Source organism: Phocoena phocoena, chromosome 8 (assembly GCF_963924675.1).
Source record: "Phocoena phocoena chromosome 8, mPhoPho1.1, whole genome shotgun sequence".
Lineage (NCBI taxonomy): Eukaryota > Metazoa > Chordata > Mammalia > Artiodactyla > Phocoenidae > Phocoena > Phocoena phocoena.
Genome location: NC_089226.1, coordinates 88,148,400 through 88,175,444, shown reverse-complemented (window position 1 = coordinate 88,175,444; position 27,045 = coordinate 88,148,400). Strand labels below are relative to the sequence as shown.

At 39.8% G+C, this 27,045-nt stretch overlaps 1 non-coding gene across 1 annotated transcript; it reads left to right on the top strand.

The window, feature by feature from the left end:
* Nucleotides 1-14,017: 14,017 nt before the first annotated feature.
* Nucleotides 14,018-14,090, top strand: TRNAK-UUU (transfer RNA lysine (anticodon UUU)). Its single transcript has one exon. It is a non-coding gene; the product is annotated as a tRNA-Lys (tRNA).
* Nucleotides 14,091-27,045: the final 12,955 nt, after the last annotated feature.

Here is a 27,045-nt window from a genome sequence, read left to right as displayed (position 1 = left end):
TTTAAAATTAAAAAAAGTCCACAATACTGGGTCCATAGTTCCAACTGGCCATAACTGGCTGGAGATTAAGGGGGTTTTGCCCAACTTTGGAAGAATTTGGCAAGTTCCCCATCTGGCCCAGCAGTTCATACATTTAAGTTGCCTAATTAGCACCTATAAACCTGGTAAGTTTGTGGCCCCCTGCTGTACACCAACCTGGGAGTGTATGGAGTACGGCTATGTTGAACCCCCCTCTTACATGTTTCCCTAAAGAACCTCATAGATGAACTTCACTCTTTGAGGCCAGAACAAATGACAGGAACGAAATTCAATAGTGAATTCTCCATGGACTTCTTCCTCCCACTGGGCTCCCAACTTACACAGTTGGTAATGATATTTTGTAACATGGATATAAAGGAGTCTTTGGATCCAATAAATCTTTTGTTATACAACTGTCAAAATTACATTAAAAATTTTAAATGCATTGCTTCTAGGGAATCTTCAGTTAATTACTGTGTACCTCGGCTTTCTCTTCCCAAACAAGATTTCTAATGCTGTGACCTGAAAGGTCAATACAATCCAAAAGTTGAATTCTAGTCCCCAAATTTAGCAGCACATTAGAAAAAATAAACAAACAAAGGATTTTCAGGACTCTACCTCTGCTGAATCTCCTAGGATGATATACTGGAAGTCTGACATTTTTTCTTCCTGGTGATTGTGATGGGCAGGTACGTTTAATAACTACAGATGAAGGTCATCCGAGGGAAAACTGTGATGCAGAAAAGGGCTCAGAGAAAAAATCAAAGGGTCTCAGTCTCTTTGCTAGTATCACAGATATGCACTGCTTGGTCTGCCTTATGGTGGAGGTCACCTTATCAAATTTTTTATCTTGAAAAGAGTAAGCAAACAGCATGTTTTCTTATTTGCACAGGACTCTGGGTCCAATGTACTCCTTTGTGATAGGCTGGGTGCGATTTCTTAAAGACTAAATGAGAGCTAAGTGATTAATTTTCAAACTGCTTTCCCTGCTAGGAGCATTATCCAAAGGCAGCTATGTTGTGAGATCTGTCAGCCAAATAGTAGTGAATTACCCATGATAAGATCCCAGGCCTGGCAATGTATGCTCTTTGTACATTCAGTAAAGACTTCTGCCTGGATATTCATCATTTGATAGTCACGAGTCTGTGAAACTATGATTACCTGGATATTTGAATGGCCTGAGATTTGCATTTCTCACTGGGAAGGCAGCATTCACATTTTATTTTCATAATCTAACACCTATGACCATGTGGCAAAGACTTCAACTCTGAAAAGTCAATATTACTTCATAAAAGTAATATCAAAAGTTATTTTAACAACACAGATCCTCAGTCCCTTATCTGCAATTCTAAAACTAAAATCAAACTTCTTTATACATTTGGCAGCAAAACCTAACCTAAACTGAACTTCTTTTTGTGGCAAAACCTGACCTGAACTGATGTGAGACTATTTATAGGCTCTGCATATCCCGCTTAATATATTCACATATTTCACTAACGAATTATTAATGTGTTTGATTCTGGGTGTTTCTCCAGATCCCACTGGGGGTGGTACATGCAGTATATATACTGTATTACCTTTATGATATCTGAACATTTCAAAATCCCTAAATACATCTGGCTCCAAGAGTTTCAGATAAGACTGAGGACGTGAGTTATTGGAGTAACTTTTATTTACGTTTATAAAGTAATCTTACCTTTGCAGAACTGAGGTCCAGCATGTCAGTTTGGGCTCATCTAGTCATGAACAATGTCTGCCACTTGCTCTCCAGTGATGAAGAGGTAAACAAATTCATTTTCAAAGTCATAAACCCTAATTGAGTACCTACTATGTGTAAGAAACTTGGGTCCTTAAACTGCATTATTAGAAATGAGAAAATCGAGGCTTGGTGAGGTTCTTTGACTTGCCCAAGGTCATGCAGCAGAGAAGAGATAGAGGCTAGATTTCAAAGCTAATGACACCTAATGGTAAATTTTGAGATTATTAAGGCACTGGGCCTATAATTAGATAATCTTCACAGTACCCAGAAATGCTAGAGGCAGAGGAATGTGGATTTCCATGTTCTGCCTTCACTTTCTATCTAATCATGTACCCCATATCTCAACATATTATATGTCATCATCCTCCACCTAAATACCACCATTTTATTTCCAACCCTCTTCTCTCCACACTCCTGGTCAAGTATTTTGCAAGAGAATAATAGATACACTGACTTAGATGAAAGCCCAAGAACTTCACTGAGCTTGTGCACCTTGCCATCAGCCACTCTTGCCTTCTTCTCACTTTAATGGAAGGAAATTTAAAATTCAAATGACAAACCTACAGTTGTATTGGGAGGTGGCAATCAAACGCGATCATAGCCCATTGAGCTGCAAAACCCTCTCCCCAAACCCACCACTCACAATTCAAACTAACCCATTACTAGAAAGAAAAACTTCCAGGTCAATCAATTTGTGATAGGGTCTCTTTTGGGTTACTGTGGACTGAATTGTGTCCCCCAGAATTCACATGTTAAAGCCTTAACCCCCCAAATGTAATAGCATTTAGAAATGGGGCCTTTGGGAGATAATTAGCTTTAGATAGGTCATGAGGGTGGGGCCCTCATGATGGTATTAGTGCCCTTATGAGACAACGAAGAGCTCACTCCCTCCCTCTCTCTCTACCATGTAAGAACACATGAGAAGTTGCCCATTCTTCAAGACAGAAAGAGAGCTCTCACCAGAACCTGACCACTTTGGCACCCTAATCTCAGGCTTCCAGGCTCCACAACTGTGAGAAAATAAATTTCTATTGTTTAAGCCAGCTACTCTGTGGTATTTTGTTATGGCAGCCCAAGACATTTGGGATGTCATAAGGCAGAAATATGTCAGTCTCATTAGAATCCCTTAGATATCAACAAACATTAGGAAATATTGCATGGGTACAAAGCTCTCTAAAATTAAAACAATTATTAAAATAGCAATAGTCACTGAGTGACTACACTATACCATGTAAGTCTCATTATCTCTAATTTCCATAGTGACCGTATGTTCCATTCTTGTAATGCTGTGACTCCAGATGCTTAAAAAAGCTGTCCAGTAGTAACAAGCAAGTCAATGGTATAGTGGGGATTCAATCCAGGTTTATTTGACTTCAAAGCTCACGCTCTTTACCCCTATCAAGTTTGCCTTTCTATAAAAGAAGAAACACACACAATAGGCTTTAACAGAAGTCAGAGGCAGCCTTTAAGCACAAAAAAAAAAGGTGCTTAACTAGCATGATAAAGGATTCCACTCAGCCTAAAATATCTCCATTACTTATGCCTGAAATTCCACCCTCATTAATTCACTTAACACACTGAATGTTGTCAGTTCTTCACGTCTCCTTTAACTTGCAAAAACTCACCTTGAAATTATATATGAAGCTCCAAATACTTTGAGTGCAATGTGTTTATCTGTTCTGTTCAACTAAGAAATATTAAACACCTGTTCTATAGATGTTTATAGGGATTGTGCTCAACTTGCCAGAAATGTAAAGATACATAAGACTTTCTTCTACAATATCTCCCAATGTAGAGCTATCAGCCAGAGAGTGGAGAGAGGCAGCATTTATAATGTGTAAATGTACTAAGCACATTCAAGTAAATTACACTTCAGAAAGGCAGTACTAACAAGTGGCTGAGAGAATGGCCTCATGGATCGGGACCCCATACAAATGTGAGCATGAAATATGTTCACTTTCATTATCTGAGTTTATTATTACATGCATGTTCTACATTTGAAAAAAATTAAAAGGGTGAAAAAACTAATTTAAAAAAGTAGCTAACTGGGCTTCCATGGTGGCGCAATGGTTGGGAGTCCGCCTGCCGATGCAGGAGACGTGGGTTCGTGCCCTGGTCCGAAGATCCCACATGCCGCCGAGCAGCTGGGCCCGTGAGCCATGGCCGCTGAGCCTGCGCGTCCGGAGCCTGTGCTCCGCAACGGGAGAGGCCCGCGTACCGCAAAGAAAAAAAAAAAAGTAGTTAACTGAATCTGAATCTTAATTGAATCTGAATGTCTCTAAGCTGATATTGCTGATTTCAACACAAAATCTTTCTGATTCACTTTGTCCAGTACCTACCAAGAAGACAGAACGTTGTATTTCCCTTCATGCATTTATTCACTTAATTCTGTATTCTACAGTACTTTCTGAGCAGCTAGTATGTTTCAGGACCTATATTAGGCACTCAGCAATATTCAAGGATGATTCAAATAAATAACGTAACAGATTTAAAGACAGGTGCTACGAGGTTAGAGGTTGTACATGAGGGACCTCTAAGACGACCTCTAATAGAGAGAAGGAGCATATCTAGCTAGAATGAGATGAGGCCATGCTCCCTGCCTGCCTGTGATGGACCTCAGACCCGGCTGGCATCTGGGTGACACCCCCCGACAACACACAGACAGTCACACAGCCAAAATACTAGCAGAACATACAACACTCTGGCTCATACAGTCATCTAGGGAAAACAGGCTTAGGAATGTAATAAGTCAAGATGACACTGGAAGAGGTGTTCTGGGTGCACTGCTAAAACAATGCTTCCTCTGGGAGCTGCAGGAGGTGGAGGTAGTTGCAGGCTGATGCAGGCAGGGAAGGGTTTTTCCATACCACCAGATACTCAGGTTTACCCACACATTTGCCTCCACAACTGGAGCAGGACTGCTGAGGTTTAGTTTTCATTTCCCTCCATGCTCTTCTCCTGACGATTATTACAAGTCAAGTGGCAATATAGCACTGTCCTCAAGGAGAAATATTCTCTCATTTTGACTGTTATGTCAGAGAGAAGGCAGAGGAAGGAAGTTATTTGTTGTTCATGGGGTAAATTTCTTCTCACTTCCTCCATTCCCAAGTCAAAAACGAGCAAGGCCATGGAATTTCCAAATGCTGGGCACAGCTAGTGAAGGAAGGCAGTGTTTTCTGGATAAGCAGTCCACTACCCAGCAGTTAATTTCTAAATCCACCATTTAATTATTAGCCCAAAAGGACACTGAAAATGAACACCACTGCTCCATTTATATAAACGGATTAGACTGCTGACTTTCAGATCCTGGCAATTAACTGGTCTCCATGTCCCTTTTCCAATACTTAAATGATTAGTCCCTTAAATTTGGGTGCCTGTGTTCGCTCCCTGATATTTTATGTTGGAAAGTTAATTGTTCTATTTTGGCATCATTACATGGGCAGGCTAATGCAAACAACTTACCTCTTGATGTCCTAAATAATAATGAAGAAGCTGTGTAAGATTCTAGCTAATCAGATATATGTTGATAACGATAAACCTCCTATTTTCCTCTTAAATATGAAATCAATTAAGTGAAATCAAATGAACCTGCTGCCTTTACAGTGACTTCAGGTCAACAAAGAAGGTATTCTTCCAACTGAATCTAATATTGCTAATTAAAACCAGCATTTCCCACAACCCGCAGATGAGGTTCTATAGTTTCCAGTACTGCCTAAAAAGTTTAAACTTGGACAGGCTAAGTTTGAGATGCGAAACAACACTGGTAACGTGACCAAGCAGGCCTAATGTTATCTTACTGTAAGATATCCGCTGCTGTTAACAAACACCTCCAAAATTTCTCCAAACCTTTCTGGAATGATCCCAAGTCAATTCACCTTGAACGATGACACATAAGGTCACCCAACAACCAGAAGGGACCAGGAAAGTGCACAGAGTAGGTGGTTTGCTTAATGGTGTGATTGATGAATTATAAAAGATAGAAAAACAGTCTAGAATTGTGGTTTAAGAGAACAGTCTCTGGAGTAGGAGAGAGCTGTCTGTGTGTCCCAGTTGTGTCGTTTAATGTTCACAAGTGTGACTTCAAGCAGTGTACTAACCTTCCCTAAATCACAAGTACATCATCCTCTAAAATGGAGCTAGTAATGGCAGCCATATCAGAAAGTATGGCCAGAAGGATTAAACGAAGAAATGCAGGTAAGGAACTTAGCCTAGTGCCTGGCGCATAGAAAGAGCAAACGTAATGTTACTGGTTATTTGAACACCTCTTTGTTAAGCTACATAGCCCACTGTCCTGAGGCCTAAAATGACTGTGGCCTTTATTAGATTTTTAAATTTCCAAACCCTATTAAGACTCAGAAGGCAGAGTGGGTAGCAATGGTTTTAGTTTCAGGTCAACAGTCAAAAACTTTGTCATTTGGAACTCAGTCTAATTCCATCATGAAATACATTCGCTGGTTCTCATATTCAGAAGAAGCAATTTCCCTGACTAGGTCATTCTCATTAATTCATACCCAACCTAGAAGCATGGGACTTTGAGCACACACATTTGATGGCATATATAAGACCTTGAACCTGGGGAAATTTCCATGATTCTCCAAAGAACCAAAGATCAAACCCCTTGACCTGGAGCCAACAGGTACTACTTCAGCAGAAAACAAGCCAAATTTCCAAATTTCCAAGTTCCCAAATTTAGCCATTCTACTAAGGAGCTTTTGAGGGCCTACTTTATGCCAGGAGCTAGAATTTTACTTCTTTTCCTTCTGAAGCTCCAAAAAGCTCAACTCCATACTAATCAAGCAGAAGAAGTTATCTGGATCTTTCTCAAAATCTCTAGTGCCAAGTTTCTGTTGCCCTCAGCAGCTGGAACAAATTAGAGCCAGGATAGGTTTGAAGGTTTTTGGAAGTTCAAAACAGTCTATTTTAAAGAAAATGCTCTTTACTTTTCTGATTTTTAAAGCAGTTTGTGCTTCTATATTTTTCAGACAATACAAAAAAGCAAAAGTAAGAAATAAAAACCTCCCATCATCATCCTACATAGAGATTATCACTGATATATATTTTAAGATTTTTCTAAGCAAATATATCCATACAACAATACATACAGGGGACGAGGGGAAGATGGCGTTAGAGTAAGACCGGAGATCACCTTCCTCCCCACAGATACACCAGAAATACATCTACACGTGGAACAACTCCTACAGAACACCTACTGAACGCTGGCAGAAGACCTCAGACCTCCCAAAAGGCAAGAAACTCCCCACGTACCTGGGTAAGGCAAAAGAAAAAACAGAGACAAAAGAATAGGGACGGGACGTGCACCAGTGGGAGGGAGCTGTGAAGGAGGAAAGGTTCTCACACACTAGGAAGCCCCTTCGCGGGCGGAGACTGCGGGTGGCGGAAGGGGGGAGATTCGGGTCCGTGGAGGAGAGCACAGAAACAGGGGTGCGGGGGACAAAGCGGGGAGATTCCCGCACAGAGGATGGGTGCCAACCGGCACTCTCCAGCCCGAGAGGCTTGTCTGCTCACCCACCGGAGCAGGCGGGGCTGCGAGCTGAGGCTCGGGCTTCGGTCGGAGCGCCCGGAGAGGACTGGAGTTGGCTACGTGAACACAGCCTGAAGGGGTTAGTGCGCCACGGCTGGCCGGGAGGGAGTCTGGACCTGCCGAAGAGGCAAGAGACTTCTTACCTCTTTGTTTCCTGCTGCGCAAGGAGAGGAGATTAAGAGCGCTGCTTAAAGGAGCTCCAGAGACGGGCGCAAGCTGCGGCTAACAGCGCAGACCCCAGAGACGGGCATGGAACGCTAAGGCTGCTGCTGCCGCCGACAAGAAGCCTGTGTGCGAGCACAGGTCACTAACCATACCCCCTTCCGGGGCGCCTGTGCAGCCCTCCACTGCCAGGGTTCCGGGATCCAGGAACAACTTCCCCCGGGAGAGCGCACGGCGCGCCTCAGGCTGGTGCAACGTCATGCTGGCGTCTGCTGCCGCAGGCCCGCCCCACACTCCATGCCCCTCCCTCCTCCCCCCCCCCCCCCCCCTGGCCTGAATGAGCCAGAGCCCCCGAATCAGCGGCTCCTTTAACCCCGTCCTGTCTGAGCGAAAAAACAGGCGCTCTCCGGCGACCTACACGCAGAGGCCGGGCCAAATCCAAAGCTGAGCCCCAGGGAGCTGTGAGAACAAAGAAGAGAAAGGGAAATCTCTCCCAGCAGCCTCAGAAGCAGCGGATTAAACCTCCACAATCAACTTGATGTACCCTGCATCTGTGGAATGCCTGAATAGACAACGAATCATCCCAAATTGAGGAGGTGGACTTTGAGAGCAAGATTTATGATTTTTCCCCCTTTTCCTCTTTGTGAGTGTGTATGTGTATGCTTCTGTATGAGATTTTGTCTGTATAGCTTTGCTTCCACCATTTGTCCTAAGGTTCTATCCGTCCGTTTTTTTTTTTATCTTTGTTTCTTAATATTTTTTAATTTAATAACTTTATTATATTTTACTTTATTTTATTTTACTTTATCTTCTTTCTTTCTTTTTTCCTTCCTTCCCTCCTTCCTTCTTTCCTTCCTTCCTCCCACCGTCCCTCCCTCCCTCCCTTTCTTTCTTTCTTTCCTCCTTTTCTTCTTTTCTTCTTTCTTTCTTCCTTCCTTTCTTTCTTTCTTTCTTCCTACTTCTACTAATTCTTTGTCTCTACTTTTCCTCCCTTTTATCCTGAGCCGTGTGGATGAAAGGCTCTTGGTGCTGCAGTCAGGAGTCACTGCTGTGCCTCTGAGGTGGGAGAGACAACTTCAGGACACTGGTTCACAAGAGACCTCCCAGCTCCACATAATATCAAACGGCAAAAATCTCCCAGAGATCTCCATCTCAACACCAGCACCCAGCTTCACTCAACAACCAGCAAGATACAGTGCTGGACACCCTATGCCAAACTAGCAAAACAGGAACACAACCCCACCCATTAGCAGAGAGGCTGCCTAAAATCATAATTAAGTCCACAGACACCCCAAAACAGACCACCAGACGTGGACCTGCCCACCAGAGAGACAAGATACAGCCTCATCCACCAGAACACAGGCACTAGTCCCCTCCACCAGGAAGCCTACACAACCCACTGAAACAACCTTGGCCACTGGAGACAGACATCAAAAACAACGGGAACTACGAGAGTGCAGCCTGCAAGGAGGAGACCCCAAACACAGTAAGATAAGCAAAATGAGAAGACAGAAAAACACACAGCAGATGAAGGAGCAAGATAAAAACCCACCAGACCTAACAAATGAAGAGGAAATAGGCAGTCTACCTGAAAATGAATTCAGAATAATGATAGTAAATATGATCCAAAATCTTGGAAATGGAATAGACAAAATGCAAGAAACATTTAACAAGGACCCAGAAAAACTAAAGATGAAACAAACAACGATGAACAACACAATAAATGAAACGAAAAATACTCTAGATGGGATCAATAGCAGAATAACTGAGGCAGAATAACGGATAAGTGACCTGGAAGATAAAATAGTGGAAATAACTACTGCAGAGCAAAATAAAGAAAAAAGGATGAAAAGAACTGAGGACAGTCTCTGAGACCTCTGGGACGACATTATATGCAACAACATTCGAATTATAGGGGTTCCAGAAGAAGAAGAGAAAAAGACAGGGACTGAGAAAATATTTCAAGAGATTATAGTTGAAAACTTCCCTAATATGGGAAAGGAAATAGTTAATCAAGTCCAGGAAGCACAGAGAGTCCCATACAGGATAAATCCAAGGAGAAATATGCCAAGACACATATTAATCAAACTGTCAAAAATTAAATACAAAGAAAGCATATTAAAAGCAACAAGGGAAAAACAACAAATAACACATGAGGGAATTCCCATAAGGTTAACAGCTGATCTTTCAGGAGAAACTCTGCAAGCCAGAAGGGAGTGGCAGGACATATTTAAAGTGATGAAGGAGAAAAACCTGCAACCAAGATTACTCTACCCAGCAAGGATCTCATTCAGATTTGATGGAGAAATTAAAACCTTTACAGACAAGCAAAAGCTGAGAGAGTTCAGCACCACCAAACCAACTTCACAATAAATGCTAAAGGAACGTCCCTAGGCAAGAAAAACAAGAGAAGGAAAAGACCCACAATAACGAACCCAAAACAATTTAGAAAATGGGAATAGGAACATACATATCGATAATTACCTTAAATGTAAATGGACTAAATGCTCCCACCAAAAGACACAGATTGGTTGAATGGATACAAAAACAAGACCCATATATATGCTGTCTACAAGAGACCCACTTCAGACCTAGAGACACATACAGACTGAAAGTAAGGGGATGGAAAAAGATATTCCATGCAAATGGAAACCAAAAGAAAGCTGGAGTAGCAATTCTCATACCAGACAAAACAGACTTTAAAATAAAGACTATTAGAAGAGACAAAGAAGGACACTACATAATGATCAAGGGATCGATCCAAGAAGAAGATATAACAATTGTAAATATTTATGCACCCAACATAGGAGCACCTCAATACATAAGGCAAATACTAACAGCCATAAAAGGGGAAATCAACAATAACATTCATAGTAGGGGACTTTAACACCCCACTTTCACCCATGGACAGATCATCCAAAATGAAAATAAATAAGGAAACACAAGCTTTAAATGATACACTAGACAAGGTGGAGTTAATTGATATTTATAGGACACTCCATCCAAAAACAACATAATACACATTTTTCTCAAGTGCTCATGGAACATTCTCCAGGATAGATCATATCTTGGGTCACAAATCAAGCCTTGGTAAATTTAAGAAAATTGAAATTGTACCAAGTGTCTTTTACCATCACAACGCTATGAGACTAGATATCAATTACAGGAAAAGATCTGTAAAAAATACAAACACATGGAGGATAAACAATACACTACTTAATAACGAAGTGATCACTGAAGAAATCAAAGAGGAAAAAAAAAAATACCTAGAAACAAATGACAATGGAGACACGACAACCCAAAACCTATGGGATGCAGCAAAAGCAGTTCTAAGAGGGAAGTTTATAGCAATAAAAGCCCACCTTAAGAAACAGGAAACATCTCGAATAAACAACCTAACCTTGCACCTAAAGCAATTAGAGAAAGAAGAACAAAAAACCCCAAAGTTAGCAGAAGGAAAGAAATCATAAAAATCACATCAGAAATAAATGAAAAAGAAATGAAGGAGACGATAGCAAAGATCAATAAAACTAAAAGCTGGTTTTTTGAGAAGATAAACAAAATATATAAACCATTAGCCAGACTCATCAAGAAAAAAAGGGAGAAGACTCAAATCAATAGAATCACAAATGAAAAAGGAGAAGTAACAACTGACACTGCAGAAATACAGAAGATCATGAGAGATTACTACAAGCAACTCTATGCCAGTAAAATGGAAAACCTGGAAGACATGGACATATTCTTAGAAATTCACAACCTGCCAATACTGAATCAGGAAGAAATAGGAAATATGAACAGACCAATCAAAAAGAACTGAAATTGAGACTGTGATTAAAAATATTCCAACAAACAAAAGTGCAGAACCAGATGGCTTCACAGGCAAATTCTATCAAACATTTAGAGAAGAGCTAACACCTCTCCATCTCAAACTCTTCCAAAATATAGCAGAGGGAGGAACACTTCCAAATTCATTCTACGAGGCCACCATCACCTTGATACCAAAACCAGACAAGGATGTCACAAAGAAAGAAAACTACAGGCCAATATCACTGATGAACATAGATGCAAAAATCCTCAACAAAATACTAGCAAATAGAATCCAACAGCCATTAAAAGGATCATACACCATGATCAAGTGGGGTTTATTCCAGGAATGCAAGGATTCTTCAATATACGCAAATCAACCAAGGTGATAAACCATATTAACAAATTGAAGGAGAAAATCCATATGATCATCTCAATAGATGCAGAGAATGCTTTTGACAAAATTCAACACCCATTTATGATAAAAACCCTGCAGAAAGTAGGCATAGAGGGAACTTTCCTCAACATAATGAAGGCCATATATGACAAGCCCACAGCCAACATCATCCTCAATGATGAAAAACTGAAAGCATGTCCACTAAGATCAGGAGCAGGACATGGTTGCCCACTCTCATCACTCTTATTCAACATAGTTCTGGAAGTTTTAGCCACAGCAATCAGAGAAGAAAAGGAAATAAAAGGAATGCAAATCGGAAAAGAAGACGTAAAGCTGTCACCGTTTGCAGATGACATGATGCTATACATAGAGAATCTTAAAGATGCTACCAGAAAATTACTAGAGCTAATCAATGAATTCGGTAAAGTAGCAGGATACAAAATTAATGGACAGAAATCTCTGGCATTCCTGTATACTAATGATGAAAAATCTGAAAGTGAAATCAAGAAAACACTCCCATTTACCATTACAACACGAAGAAGAAAATATCTAGGAATAAACCTACCTAAGGAGACAAAAGACCTGTATGCAGAAAATTATAAGACACTGATGAAAGAAATTAAAGATGATACAAATAGATGGTGAGATATACCATGTTCTTGGATTGCAAGAATCAACATTGTGAAAATGGCTCTACTACCCAAAGCAATCTACAGATTCAATGCAATCCCTATCAAACTACCACTGGCATTTTTCACAGAACTAGACCAAAAAATTTCACAATTTTGTATGGAAACACAAAAGACCCCGAATAGCCAAAGTAATCTTGAGAACAAAAAATGAAGCTTGAGGAATCAGGCTCCCTGACTTCAGACCCTACTACAAAGGTACAGTAATCAAGACAGTATGGTACTGGCACAAAAACAGAAAGATAGATCAATGGAACAGGATAGAAAGCCCAGAGATAAACCCACGCACATATGGTCACTTTATCTTTGATAAAGGAGGCAGGAATGTACAGTGGAGAAAGGACAGCCTCTTCAGTAAGTGGTGCTGGGAAAACTGGACAGGTACATGTAAAAGTATGAGATTAGATCACTCCCTAACACCATACACAAAAATAAGCTCAAAATGCATTAAAGACCTAAATGTAAGGCCAGAAACTATCAAACTCTTAGAGGAAAACATAGGAAGAACATTCTATGACATAAATCACAGCAAGATCCTTTCTGACCCACCTCCTAGAGTAATGGAAATAAAAACAAAAATAAACAAATGGGACCTAATGAAACTTCAAAGCTTTTGCACAGCAAAGGAAACCATAAACAAGACCAAAAGACAACCCTCAGAATGGGAGAAAATATTTGCAAATGAAGCAACTGACAAAGGATTAATCTCCAAAATTTACAAGCAGCTCATGAAGCTCAATAACAAAAAAACAAACAACCCAATCCAAAAATAGGCAGAAGACCTAAATAGACATTTCTCCAAAAAAGATATACAGACTGCCAACAAACACATGAAAGAATGCTCAACATCATTAATTATTAAAGAAATGCAAATCAAAACTACAATGAGATATCACCTCACACCAGTTAGAATGGCCATCATCAAAAAATCTAGAAACAATAAATGCTGGAGAGGGTGTGGAGAAAAGGGAACACTCTTGCACTGCTGGTGGGAATGTGAATTGGTTCAGCCACTATGGAGAACAGTATGGAGGTTCCTTAAAAAACTACAAATAGAATTACCATATGACCCAGCAATCCCACTACTGGGCATATACCCTGAGAAAACCATAATTCAAAACGAGTCATGTACCAAAATGTTCATTGCAGCTCTATTTACAATAGCCCGGAGATGGAAACAACCTAAGTGCCCGTCATCAGATGAATGGATAAAGAAGATGTGCACATATATACAATGGAATATTACTCAGCCATAAAAAGAAACGAAATTGAGCTATTTGTAATGAGGTGGATAGACTCAGAGTCTGTCATACAGAGTGAAGTAAGTCAGAAAGAAAAAGACAAATACCGTATGCTAACACATATATATGGAATTTAAGGGAAAAAAATGTCATGAAAAACCTAGGGTAAGTCAGGAATAAAGACACAGACCTACTAGAGAATGGACTTGAGGATATGGGGAGGGGGAGGGGTGAGCTGTGACGAAGCGAGAGAGAGGCATGGACATATATACACTGCCAAACGTAAGGTCGATAGCTAGTGGGAAGCAGCCGCATAGCACAGGGAGATCAGCTAGGTGCTTTGTGACCACCTGGAGGGGTAGGATGGGGGCGGTGGGAAGGAGGGAGACGCAAGAGGGAAGAGATGCCTGGGTAGCTCAGCTGGGAGAGCATCAGACTTTTAATCTGAGGGCCCAGGGTTCATGTCCCTGTCCGGGCGCCAAGAATAAATAAATAAACAGAATAAAATTTTTTTTAAAAAATAGAGGGAAGAGATATGGGAACATATGTATATGTATAACTGATTCACTTTGTTATAGAGCAGAAACTAAACACACCATTGTAAAGCAATTATACCCCGATAAAGATGTTTAAAAAAAAATACATACAGACCCATAACTATAAACACATACACACAAAAGACACATACACATAAACTGTTCTGCACCCTAATTATTTTCACTAAATAGAAAATGTTTGTATTTCCAGGTTAATAAATAAGGATTTAAATCTGCCTTATCAATTTCAGTGGTTCCATTGTTTTCCGCTCAATAGAGGTGGCTTATTGTATTTACCAAACCCTCTCACTGGACAGTTAAGTGGTTTTCTTTCTTTTTCTTTCATTTATTTACTCAACACCTAAGTACAAAGTACCTGCAATGTGCCTGGACTGTTCCAGTAACTGGAGCTACAGCCATAAGCAACAGAAGCGAAATTCTGTCCCTGTCAACCTTATAGTCTAGAGGGGAAGGGAGTTAACAAAATAAAGCTGGTTAGGGGATAGAGGAGGACTAGAGGTGACTATGATACTCAGGAGATACACACACATATTTTATATATACTTCTTTGTGCATTTGTCCAGTAACACAAATTTGATGGACTTACTTTTTCAATTAAATTATGATTCATTTCCTCCTCTCTAATTGCTAGTCTGGACAAGATGGTCCTGATATTTGTAAAATGCCCTCCAGGTGGACTCTCTTTGCCCATGCCCTAGAAACCACTCTGGATCCGGTAAAAATGAGGAAAAATGAGTTTTCCTCACCCCCTGGCTCCTTACTGACCCCACAGAATGTCAGTCTTTGAACCATCAGCCAGAGGCATCACCACTCATTCTAGAGGAGTTTTCACGGGCATTTTTCTCTTCAGAATAAAAGTTCCATGAGCAGCAAACATATTGCATCTTACCGAACACACGCTCCTTTTAAGGAGCTGTGGAGGTTGTAGTTGTGGTTAATATCTGAGAGCCACCCACCCAGTGTCCTTGTAACATACTTGTTTTTCTTTTCTTCCTAGTTGAGCGTGGTGGAGGGCTGCCTCTATTCTTCATCAGCCCAGACAGGTTTCTGAAAAACCAAGCAGCTCAGGATTTTGTGTGTTGTCAGAATCTACAGTGAGTTCAAAGATGAGTAGTGATGCTGAAGGTTAGCAAGGACGTGAAGAAGAAAAATCCTCTCTGTTAGCTTGGACCTAACGGTTCTATAACAAACTGTGACTGCTTGCTGCTTCCAAAGGACCATCAACCAGCAGAAAAGGCAGAGAGACCTCTAAACAGCACCTGAAAACCTGAGGATTCGTGAGGGGACCAAACAGCAGCTAATACTTATTGAGGGTCATCTATGTGCTTGGCACTGTGTCAGTGTCTTGTCTGTGGTAACTCACAACATCACTTGGAGGCAGGCACTCTTACTACTCTCTTTCTAGAGATCAGGAAATGAAAGCACAAAGCAGTTAAGTCATTCGCCCATGTGGTGGAGCCAGTCATTACTTCAGGCAGTCTGGCTCCAGAGCTGGGCTCTTAAATACCACAGCACAAGTCCACATGTGTGCACGCACACACACACTCCCCAAACCACACACCACACATATGTACCACACATCATCCATGCTTAGACTAGGCGCAGACCACTCCCAACACACACGTATCTCACCCATAGTCACACACCACACACACACACCCCCGCTCCCCAGGCACATGTACCCCACAAGTCTCACACACCACACACTCACCACATGCCACATACACACACTCTGTATACACATGCACCTACCCCACACACTCCATGCATCGTGGGCACATACAGAGGGAACGTACCACACCATACACACATACATCCCCCCCCCACATATATACATCACACAAGCACACCACACATCACATATACACACATACCACACACATGCCCCACCTTGTGTATACATGCATACCACACGTACATACATCTCACACACGCACATACCACACACACATGTTCATACATATATTCTCTATCCTTCCCCAAACTGAGCCAATAACTAAGTAGCGAACACCAAATGTAAACTGCTTATAAGAGAATTTCAAGATATGCTAAGATCTGTTTTTCCCCCATGTGGTGGAGGCAGTAGCATAGATGCTTCACAGGATTGCTTTGGGAAGTGTCTGTGATGTATGGACAAAGGCTCAGTGACATGTCAAGGGTGCTCTACCAAGATGCCATGCGCTGCTGTAGAGCTCGGATGAGCTTTGGGTTTAGAAGGATAAGCTGCAGCCACACCCCTCCACTCAGGTGATCAACAGCTCGCAGCATGTCCATGGAGCCACTGCCCCGGGACTAGAAATGTGGTCCTAATCTTCAGCCTGCCATTCAAAGCCTCAGCTATTCCATTTCCCTGGTACTCTCCCACATAAATGCCCCAGCAGACAGACTGAAGGACTCCTGGTCCCTTGTGCACACCTGCCCCTTCCTGACCCTCTGATTCTTTTCCTGCTTGAACCCAAACCATCCACCCTGGCCAAGCTCAGTCCTTCCCATACCATCAAGGTACCTTTGACCAGGCATCCCCCACCAACCTGTCCATCCTCTAAACTTCAACAGCATGTGTTATCTGGTCCACCTGCTTGGCGTTTTGATACATGTCTTACCACATTGTTAGCCACGTCGAAAGATAAAAACCGTCGTATTATATTCTAGTTGCCCGGAGACCCTCCACCCATTCTTTATTCAGTGGCTGTCATTGCTTTAGAGGGATGGCAAAACAGCATTTATTGGCTTTGAGGTTCAAAATAGGGCTTTGAAACTTGGAAATAAGTGGAATCTTAAAAGAAAGGTGTTTTTGATTTGTGAGAAGCTGGCTTTGTGAGAGAGAAAAGGTTTGTTGAATTCTAAAAGCTTGCCTTTAGCTATTAGGAACTAAGACCTAGGAGATGTAAAAAGTTTGTTTGATAAGCATGGCTTTAAGATGAACGTATAATAACATAAAAGCAGGTTTTCCCTTCCAAAACAAGGTAAATTTCAATGGCTGAAGAAGGAGGGAAAACTACAGAGAAGTGACAGCTTAAGCAACAGGGTGGTGTTACTGCACCTGGCAGCCTCCAGCCTGGGTCTCGATAGGACACCCAGAGAAGCTTGGGAACGAGATCGTAGTTACGGCCCACTTTCCAGAGGCAGAAACCTTACAAATGTCCCTATATAGCAGAAGGTATGGGAGCACTGATGTCAACATGGTAGTGCAGTATGTCTACCATGAGAAGGATTAGGGTCTTTCCCCATAAGCCTCCCAAAGGGTCATAGGGAGTGTGTGTGCTGATAAATAGTTACCAACTAGCTCTCTTTAAAATAAAAATGTCTGATTTTAGGGGTTGGTAGACAGAATGATAGCCCTCCAAAGGTGATGCCCTAATCCCCAGAACCTTTGAAAATGTTGCCTTAGATGGCAAAAGGAACATTGCAGATGTGATTAATTCAAGGACCTGGAGATGATGATCCTGGATTATCCAGGAGAGAGAGAGATAATGTCAGAAAGAAGAATACATTTGTGTTGTTTTACACCACTTCACTTGTTGTACTTTGTTACAGAATCAATAGGAAACTAATACAGAGAGTTTTCAAATGGTGTAAAGACTTCCCAAGGGTAATTTCAAGCTACCAAGGGAATGCTACTGAACACAAGATGGGAAAAGATTCATACAAGCAGCACTTGTGAGCTGGATACAGACTGACTCCACCTGCGGGAGAGAACATGTGGAATTTCCCGTGTCTCAAAAAGCTCAGAAGGGGACAAGAGGGACTGGCAGACTGATAGGTTCCTACAGTCTTGATGAGAGAGAACATCAACAAATGTTGATCAACATTTACAAATACAGCATGGAGCCCCAAAGATGGTAGCCATGCACAGGATTAGAGGCCAACACCCAAAGATCAGGTGGCTAAACCCCAGCTTACACGGATGGAGGACAGAGGATGGCCACAGGCCAGATACTTCCTGCTTCATCTCTCATGCCGAGGCTGTGCCAGCCCACCAGAATCTGGGAGAGAAAGAAGGGGTGAGTGAAAACGTTGAAATGACTGATTTCAAGTCTTAAATTGACCAAATTTAAGTCCTGATTTGACTGATATGACTTGATTACCTAGAAGTGACTCATATTTCCTTATGCCAAAGAGAATGCGGGTGAGGCTCAAAACAGAAATTAGATTCAGTTTTGTGATCTGAAAATCCGATACCAACTGCTCTTATTATTTTTTCCAAAAAATTTACAAACACCTTACAAAAATGCAGCAGGTCTATCTATCCATACACCATTGAATTTTAAAGGGCATTGCAACCCTGGCTGATAGGAAGCACATAAGAAGCAGCTGCATGGCTTTCAGCATGGCTAACCTCCTCAGATGCATGTTGGAATCACATGAAGAACTTTACAGTGTAATGATGTCTAGGTCCTACCCCCTGGAAGATTCTGATTTAATTGCTCTGGAGTATAGCCTGGGCACTGGGATTTCTTTTTTCTTTCTTTTTTTTGCAGTACGCGGGCCTCTCACTGTTGTGGCCTCTCCCGTTGTGGAGCACAGGCACCGGACGCGCAGGCTCAGCAGCCATGGCTCATGGGTCCAGCCGCTCCGCGGCACGTGCGATCCTCCCGGACCGGGGCACGAACCCGTGTCCCCTGCATCAGCAGGCGGACTCTCAACCACTGCGCCACCAGGGAAGCCCAGCACTGGGATTTTTTAAAGTTCCCTGCAGAAGGTGTGCCAGTGTGTAGCCAGAGTTGGAATGTACTGCTCAAACATACTACTCTTCCTGCAGACAGTTTTAGAATCAAATTAACCCAGGTTTAGCTAGGACTCTACATGAGTCCAGTATGGTTCCAGTATGACCCTGGATAAATGACTTTATTTTTCTGCACCTCAGTTTCCTCACCTGTAAGTGGGCTAATGATATTTAACTAGAGAGTATTAAAAAGATAACGTGCATACAGAGCCTTGCACATGGTACATACTCATTTTTGCTGGTGAATGGCTACCATTCTATAATATTTTGTCAGAGACTGTCCATGAATATTCATTCTCCAGTCATTGGGTATTCCTGTTTATATAGAAGCAGTAGAGGCTTCCGATGCACCTAGAATGTAAATATTAAAGCACAAATCTTTCTTCTTATATAATTATCCCATTTGGAAAATAAAAAATACAAGTGAACTCCACAGTTTACTCATGAATCAAAGAGGAAAGCACCTTCTGCATAGAAAACCATGTCAAAAAGCCCCTAAGCTTCACTCTCATTATGCACCAAATGAGGTTTTTCCAAGGTAGAGGTGATAATGTGTTCTCAGGTTTCTGAATATCAAATATATGAGGGCACTTAGGGACCTCCCAAACATATATTTCAAGGATAAAAATCTTTTCATCATTGAAGACTCCACTTACTATTAAACAAAGATTATTAGAAAATAAGACAAATGGAATTATCCTGTCTCAGAGGTGCTGTATAAAAAAAACCAAAAACATGTATATATACCAAAGTAGTTGAGAAAGATTAGAAGTGTATATAACTAAAAGAAGATATGGTATAAAGGTATAAATGAAGTCTCCAGAGATGATCTTTGCTACTGTTACTCATTAATAAAAGTATGAGTAAGGGGGGGGTAAAATTAAAGAGGCATGTCCACAAAAAAGAGTGCAGTGATTAAAACCAAAGGTTCTAGAATCAAATCCCCTAGGTTCTATTCTAAATCTGTCCCTTATGTAACCTCTCTATGCTTTGGTTTTCTCCTGAATAAAATCAAGATGGATAAAACCAAGTGGCTACAGGGAGGGTCTTAAAGATACTAGAAAGTGCTTAGTGCAGTATCTGGTACCTAGCAAATTATCAATATGTATTAGCTACTACTGTTGCTACAGTAGTAATACAATTACTACCGTATTACTGTACAATAATATAGTACTACCCAATAAAGTATTCCATGGCCATATATGGCTATTTGAATTTAGTATATAGATTTACAAAACCTAAACAGAATTAAAACTGAGTTCCTCACTTACCCTAGCCATATTTCAAGTGCTCAATGGACACATGTGGCTAGTGGTCACCATGATGACCGAGGAATATTTCCATCATCATAGATATTAAAGTCTCTACTTCAAGAGATAAATAGCAAGCTCTGGAGCCTCTCTCATTTGGTTGAAGGTGAAATAGAGGCCTCTCCCTTTCCTCCTGCACTGGGTAGGGAGAAGCGTAAGGCAGCGACATCCCTCTCCCAAGAAATCCTCTCTCTCAAGGTCCTGCCCTCCTCAAATCTTAGACGCTCTCTATAAGGATGCTGGGCTGCTGCTGAATGAACTTGTTTCACAGTCACCTAGCAAGGCCTGATAGGTGGTCTTGCACTTGACTTAGGATATAGGGGCACTTAGCAACTATGACATTATTGGCAGGATTTACGGCCTCTGCTAGAAGTTCTACTTTATTAGTTTGTCCCTTCCCACTGATCAATATTTGTCCCCCTGCCAGTCTCCCTAAAACTTCTAACTTGCTGATTCTGATTTTATGTGAACTAGAAAACCAAATAACCAAACTTATTACATCAGAGTAAGGCTCTGGAAAGGGCTTTTAGTCCTTTGCAAGAATATCAGTGCAAAAACACTTAAAGACTTTTTGTTTTACATCCTTCCTGGTCCCTCTCTGTACTCTGGAGAGCTGAGAGTGCCACAACCCCAGCTTATGACAAAGCCTTCATTTGTAATATCAGAGAGAAATAAGGATGTAGGAAGTGATTCTTTGGAAAAGAGCATGAGAAATAGAAAGATAATAGAAGTGGTACAAAGAAATCTCTCCAATTAGCTAATCTGTGTGGAGTGCAAATTTCGACAAATGGCCAATTCTATTCAGTCACGAGCAAATGATATCAAATCATTCATGGATCAGCAAAATCCATTCTTCAACTATAAAGCACAAAAAATTCACTTTATATATCTAGCTCTGTATATTTAATCATACAGGTGTTTTTAATGTGTAACAAAATACTTTTTAGGCTGTGTCTATATACATATGCCAGCTTGAGGAAGAGATGGTATCACCTAAAGAAGTGTTACTCTTGTAACCTTAAAAGATGCATTTCCTTCTAAGCTGATTTAACTATAGGAGTGCAAGAGGAATCGACTACTTCAGGCCACGTCAGATAAGTCAGTTGATTTTCCATTGCTGAGTATCATTCACCAAATGTATCCTAGTGGCAAAAGAACCATGACTCCATTAGAGCAATAATATATCCCTTATTTGCCTTATTAAAGCAGGAATAAAGCCAAGTTTAGGATGAAAGACCTGGAGTCAGATTACCTGGACTCAAATCCTGGCCGCATTACTCAGTATCAATTTGACTTTTAGGCAAGTGCCAAAAGTAGGCAACTGCCTAAGTTTTCTAATCTATAAAATGGAGTTACTAACAGTCCTTGCCTAATGTAAGTTTCTTTTATAACACCTTTATTGAGTCATAAGTCACACACCATAAAATGCAGCCTTTTAAAGTGTAAAATTCAGTGGTTTTTAGCGTATTCACAAACTATGCAATTATCACCACTAATTTTAGCCCATTTTATCACACCACAAAGAAAGTTCGTATCTACTCGGTCACTTTGCTTCCCCCGTCACCCTGTCACTGGTAACTAATAATCTACTTTTTGTCTGTATGAATTTGCCTATTCTGGACATTTCATATAAATAGATTCATACAATACATAGTCTTTTGTGACTGATTCCTTTCACTTAGCATAGTGCCCTCAAAGTCCATCTATGTTGTAGCACATAGCAATACTTCACTCCTTTTTACTGCCAAACAGCATTCCTTTGTATGAATATATTACATTTTATTCATCCATTTATGGGTTGATGGATATTTGGGGTGTTTCTACGTCTTGGATATTGTGAATGATACTATGATGAACAATTTGGTACGAGCTTTTGTGTGGACATGGATTTTTATTTCTCTTGAGTGTTTATCAGTGAGTGGAATTTCTGGGGTACATGGTTTTGATTTGTATTCCCCTGATGATTAATGATGTTGAGGATCTTTTCATATGCTTTTTAGTCATTCATATATATTCTTTGGAGGAATGTCTATTCAAATGCTTTGCTCATTTTTAATTAGGTTATTTGTCTTTTAATTGTTGAGACGTAAGATACTTTATATAATCTGAATACAAATCCCATACCAGATATACAACTTGCAAATATTTTCTCCCATTCTGAGGATTGTCTTTTCACTTTTCTGGTGTTGGCCTTTGAAACACAATGTTATTTATTTTAATGATGTCTGTTTTATCTATCTTTTTCTTTTGTTGCTTGTGATTTTGGTTTCATATCTGAAAAACCATTGCCTAGCCCAAGGTCACAAAGATTTACACCCATGTTTCCTTCTAAGAGTTTTATAGTTTTAGCTCTTACATTAGGTCTATTATCCATTTTGAGTTAATTTTTGTATATGATGTGAGGTAGGAATCCAAATCCTTTTGTATGTGGTTATGTAGTTTTCTTAGCACAAATTTTTAGGAAGACTATCATTACCCATTGAATTATGTCGGCACTCTTGAAAATCAATTGACCATAAATGTAAGAGTTAATTTCTGGATTCTCAGTTCTATTCCATTGATACCCATGTCCATCCTTATGCCGCACATTGTCATAACTACTTAGCTTTGCAGTAAGTTTTGAGACTGGGAAGTGTGTTTGTTCTTCTCTTTCAAGATTGTTTTGGATATTTGGGTCCCTTGCATTTCCATATCAATCTTAGGATCAATTTGTCAGTGTCTGCAAAATAGACAAGTAGGATTTTTGTCAGTGTTGTGATGAAGTTTTTTTTCAAATGCTTTGTATGAAGCTGAAAGATATGGGGGAAAGAGCAGTGGGCTGGAACTTAAGAAATATAGTTGAGAAATCATTTCCATTCCTAGGGCTTCAATTTCTTCATCTGTAAAATATGGAAATTAGGTTACGTTGATTCGGAAGTTACCTTCAAATTCAAGATTCTAGGGTTCTATATCTATTTCAAGTATGAGAATAATCTTTGCAGTTTAGTATAAATAACTCAAGACTTTTAAACAAATCAACTATTTTGACCTATCAACATTCCTGGACACTTGGCAAATACAATAACTCTGGGGATAGAAAAGATCCTAGTTTGGAGGGATTCATTTTTCTGATGGATTAAATGTAAGCCAATTTCAACAAAACAGCTTCTAAAAAACTGCAGTTATTAATGGGCTCTTATGCTGTTGTTTGCATGAATGTAGGTGTTTAAAAAACTATATTTGGTATAAAGCCATTTATAAAATAAAACCTGGCAGTATGTTAAATATCTATAATTTCATCAAGCAGAACACAAGAGCCAAAGGGAACATATGCCAATTACTGTTTTCATGAATATAGATTATTTTAATCATTAAATATTAAATATACATGATTTAATATATTACATAATCCATTTTCCCCTAAGTTGTAAGCTGACATTCATAATAATGAACATCTGGCAAGTACTCCTATTTTTCACTTTTTTACTTTCTAAGTAAACCCTCTAGTACTAGCTGGTTCAGTATACTGGATGCTCAAGTTCACATTTTCAAGAGGTCTAAACATCTATTAAGCATGTACCATGTACCATATGCCAGGCATGGAAAACACAAAGTTAAATAATATATAACCCTTATTCTCAGAGTTTACCATCTAATGTAATTGAAGAGTCAGATATATAAGAAGAGAGCCACAGTATGTGAGAAGTGCTATAAAAGGAGTATAAAAACTGTTCCAAGGATTCAGAGGAGATATAGGGGCTGTAGGAGGGTTAGGTGGTATGGAAAACAGTGATAAATGAGGCAAGACTTCAGAGCTGAAGACATATCTGTACCGAAGTGGGACACGGGAAAACAAGAAGAACTGTGGACAACTCCAAGATGTCTAGCTTGGTAACTTACTGGATAGTGATGAAACTTTAGACAAGTTATTCTTAGCTACAAACAAGTTCTCATGATGTTAATGAAACTGAACTCCAGATAACAAAAAACCCAAACAATATTGCCCCTTCCCTCACCCCAAAACTCAAAGAAATTCCAAAGTACAACTCTGATTTTTTTTGTATTTCATGTCAGCAATTGGTGCATCACACAGCTATCTAAATATCATACTCTCACGGAAATTCAAATAAGAAACAAAAATGAAAGTTTGTCATTCCTAATGATACAATGTTCATTTCTCTAATATAAATTGCCATTTCTGCCTCTTCCCACCATGATACCTTTTTGATATATAAGTAAAAAAGACATTGCATAAAATGCAATATCAAACCAACAACTGTCACTTTCTCTGAAAAGTATCTGAGCTGGAGTGGCCACACTAATATCAGACAAAATAGATTTTAAAACAAAAAATTATTAAAGATAAGGAGAAATTTTATAATCATAAAAGGGTAATTCCATCAGGAAAACACAACATGTATGCACCTAAGAACAGAGACACAAAATTCATGAAGCAAAACCTGACAGAACTGAAGAGACAAATAGACAATTCAATAAACTTAGATGAAGAGTTTGAAACCCCACTTTCAATGATGAAGACAACAGACAGAAGATCAACAAAGAAAGGGGAGACTCAAGCAATGTGTTCATGTAGTCAAATGTTTTTGCAAATTTTGTAAAGGTATATTTTAAGTGAAAATAATTTAAGATCATTGTCTCTTTGCATTCTGACTTCTTTCTGTCACATTCACTCTCATGTTGGGTGGCAATGCAGTAACTACATTTTGGGAAGCTAAGGAAGAGTTAAATTTAAGATATACTTAGTCTGAGTGGAGTGTATTTATGTGGCTTACAGCTATCGCTAGCTTTCCCGGGTTGGAATGGCTTTCAGGAATATTCCCACTGTGCACTGTGCCAACTCACCCAGCACCATAAACACAAATGTACAGGGGCAGAGGTGGTATTGAAAAGTGAATCTGTCCTATAGCCCCTGGCACCAGAACTATGTATGTAGTGGATGAGAATCCAGGTTTGAAATGGGAAAGCCAGTACCTAGTCTGTGGAAAAATTTTCAAATCATCAAAAATGTAAAGTTGTAAGCAGAGGAAACAGGGAAGTCCTCTCCTTTCAGGGAAATATTTAATAATGTGGCATTTGCAATTATAAAGGTACCGTACTTTATTTCTTTCCTTTTTGGTTGGAAGCATGGAAAATAGAATTTATCAGAATTCCTTTATTCTTAGGGCACAAACTTATAAACGGTGAGTGAAGCTGTGAGGTAAGTCATATATATGCATCACTACTACTAATAATAATAAAATACAAACTTCAATCAACCATGTTAAGACAAAATATTACAAAAATCATGTTTTCACGTGAAGAAATGCTCAATGTATGCAGGCAAAAAGTATACATGAAAAATCATATTACGTCTTAGTCCACTCACTGCCACAACAAAACACCATAGGCTAGGTGGCTTAAACAACAGAAATTTATTTCCCAAAGTTCTGGAATCTGGGAATTCCAAGATCAAGGTTCTGACAATGGCTTGCAGACGTTGCCATTTCACTGTGCGCTCACATGACCTATTCTTTGCGCACATGCTGGGGAATCATCATGAGCTCTCTGGTGTCTCTTCTTAAAGGGCACCAATCCCACTATGAGGACTTTACCCTCATTACCTCATTTAACCCTAATTACTTCCCAAAGGCTCCATCTCCAAATACCATCACATTGGGAGTGTTAAGGCTTCAACATATGAATTTGGGGGGCGAGAGGGGGACAAACATATCAAACGTGTATACAATAATTAATTATTATGCACTTAATGATATTTGTGATATTTGACAGCTCTTTAAAATTTGCAATTTATTGTGATTTATTTTCTCTTTTCAAATGTACATTCAATTTCACACCTAATTTTGTTTTTATAATTTTGTATTCTTTCTCTCAAAGATGATACCAGCCCAACAAAATCTGGACCCTCTCTTGCCCTTAACATCACCTTCCTATACCGCATATACTACAGTTCTGTCACATCTAAAACTGCCCATCTTAAACACAACATCAGTCTCCCTGTCTAGCCAACCACACATTTCTATCTATTCGCAAGATTCTAAATCACAAATCTCAAGAATAAGTCTGATGGAAGTAACCTAAATGTCCATCGACAGATGAATGGATAAGGAAGATGTGGTACATATATACAATGGAATATTACTCAGCCATAAAAAATGATGAAATAATGCCATTTGCAGCAACATGGATGGATCTGGAGATTATCATACTAAGTGAAATAAGCCAGACAGAGAAAGACAAACATCATATGATATCACTTATATGTGGACTCTAAAAAAAAAATGACACAAATGAACCTATTTACAAAACAGAAATAGACTCAGACGGAAAACAAACTTATGGTTACCAAAGGGGAAAAGGAGGGGAAGGATACATTAGGAGTTTGGGATTAACATATACACACTACTATATATAAAATAAACAAGAACCTACTGTATAGCACAGAGAACTACACTCAATATTTTGTAAGAACACATAATGGAAAAGAATCTGAAAATGAATATATGTATATATAACTGAGTCACTTTGCTGTACACCTGAAACATTGTAAATCAACTCTACTTCAATAAAAAATAAAGAAATAAAAACAAAGCAATTACAAAAACAAGTCTAGTAAAAGCAGAAAGAAGTTGAATAAACAAACATTATCACTCTTAGGGAGTGATAAGGAGGATAAATTAGGAGCACTTATTTGTTATTCAACATATACAACTTACTCCACTAAAAGTTTTCAAATGGTTAAGTTACAGTCACCATAGTTTACCCAGTACCACTATTTTCCTCCAACCCTCAGGCCCTGTGGCTGGCTAAGTTCAGCTTACTTTCACTCACGGTTGATTCTTT